This window comes from Grammomys surdaster, unplaced genomic scaffold (genome assembly GCF_004785775.1).
Source record: "Grammomys surdaster isolate TR1022 unplaced genomic scaffold, NIH_TR_1.0 1171, whole genome shotgun sequence".
Taxonomy (NCBI): Eukaryota; Metazoa; Chordata; class Mammalia; order Rodentia; family Muridae; genus Grammomys; species Grammomys surdaster.
This window is the reverse complement of record NW_021605590.1, coordinates 1-1,617: the sequence shown is the minus strand read 5'-3', so window position 1 is coordinate 1,617 and position 1,617 is coordinate 1. Positions and strand designations below refer to the sequence as shown.

Sequence of the window (1,617 nt, the reverse complement as noted above, 5' to 3'; positions counted from 1 at the left end):
TGTGTGCTGCAAAGGTCCTTTAGGATGAGCATGGAGAAGTCATTGTTGTAAAAGTTGACCTTGGTGAGCTGAGAGCACTGTCTGAGGGCAAGTAGGAGAGCATTGATCTTGTAGTCATTGATCCTATACCCCTGAAATCCAGAGTCTCAAGTTTGTCTGCAGCTCTCTCAGGAGGACCTCTCAGAGGCATAAGATCCAAATCCAGTAAGACCACACCTCTCATCTCCAGACATTTGAGCAGAAAGAGGCTCTGACAGCAGGAGAAAGGATCAAAGTCTGACTGTGAAACTTTGAAGTGGGTGATGGAGAAGGTCTCTAAGGCCTTCATCAGACACCTAAAGATAGAAGAGACCAAAGGATTACTTCTACCAAATGATGATGGAGAGGGTGTGGTGAGGTTTTCAGTGTCATAGAAGGAACAAGGTGCCCCAAGCTCTGTGTGACCAAATAATCAAAGATATTTTCTAAGAGGCTTCCTTTTGGAATCAGCTTTCAAGTCAAACCAACAGCTAATCTGGTGATCTCAGTCTTAGTCAGAAAAGCAGTTTAGCCCATAAGACCAGGAGACACACAGAAGTCTTTCCATGGTAAGAGAGACCTGACAGGATCTAGGGACATTACCTTGTGGTCTGACTTAACACTGCATTCCCTGCTAGCCTCTGCACTATCACTCTTGCTATTTTTCACAAGTTCACACACTTCCCCGAGTCCCATGAACTCAGCCCTACTGGGGATCAAAATCCTTCCTTCATGGTAAAGTAGGAGAAGATAGAAGGCTGTTCCCACAGATCTGAACACAGAGCTCACTTCCACAATTTTCTGGTGAGTCCTGCCACTCCTAACTACATGCTCACCTTCCTGCTCCTTTTCTGATCAATTGGTTGGACATGATTCCAAGAATTGCAACTGCTTACACAATTTGACATACCCTTACCTCCCTTTATTCCTCTGCTTCAGGAGTGCTCATTTGAGACTTTGAATCACAAATTCCATATTCTAAAAAATCCTCGAGTGTTTATTCCAAGTAATTGACTGGCAGGCAACCTGCACCACAAATCCTTAGAAGCTAAGAGGAAAATTTCTTTTGATAGGTGACCCAGCCCTCCATCCTTGCTTACCTGAAGACCTAATTCATGTGGTCTGTGACAAAGTGGATGCTACTCATGGAGAGATGCTCAAGACACTTGAATTTGGAAATGAGAGAACTGAACCCCTTGACACATTTCTCTTCTCTGTCTTCTATACTATTGGCAATCTTGAAGACATTCTTATAGAGGGATGTCAGGAGGAGTTTGTGAAGATTGCTCATCTGCCCAAAGCAGGGAGCAAAATGAGCCAGCTTGAACACATTCCACTCAGTGTTCACTTCCAATTCCTCGAGGTGCTCTGGATCAATGACATTCAAGATCTCTCAAATAAAGTCCATAGGCATAGGCCAGATTTTTATCTTTATACAGCACAAGTGTATGGAGTGCAATCTCTGCTGAGCCTACTTCAAGAATCATGCTTGTGGTTCATCGAGGTGGGGCCTGAGTCACAATTCAGCTGCTGACTAAGGGCATATTTGCGAAGGACCTAAACTATTGGATTCTCGTCCAAAATCTCTGAAGAACAGCT

At 44.0% G+C, this 1,617-nt stretch overlaps 1 pseudogene; it reads right to left on the bottom strand.

Annotated features, from left to right (window-relative positions):
• Positions 1 to 1,611, bottom strand: part of LOC114635220 — a 2,839-nt pseudogene extending 1,228 nt beyond the window's left edge.
• Positions 1,612 to 1,617: the final 6 nt, after the last annotated feature.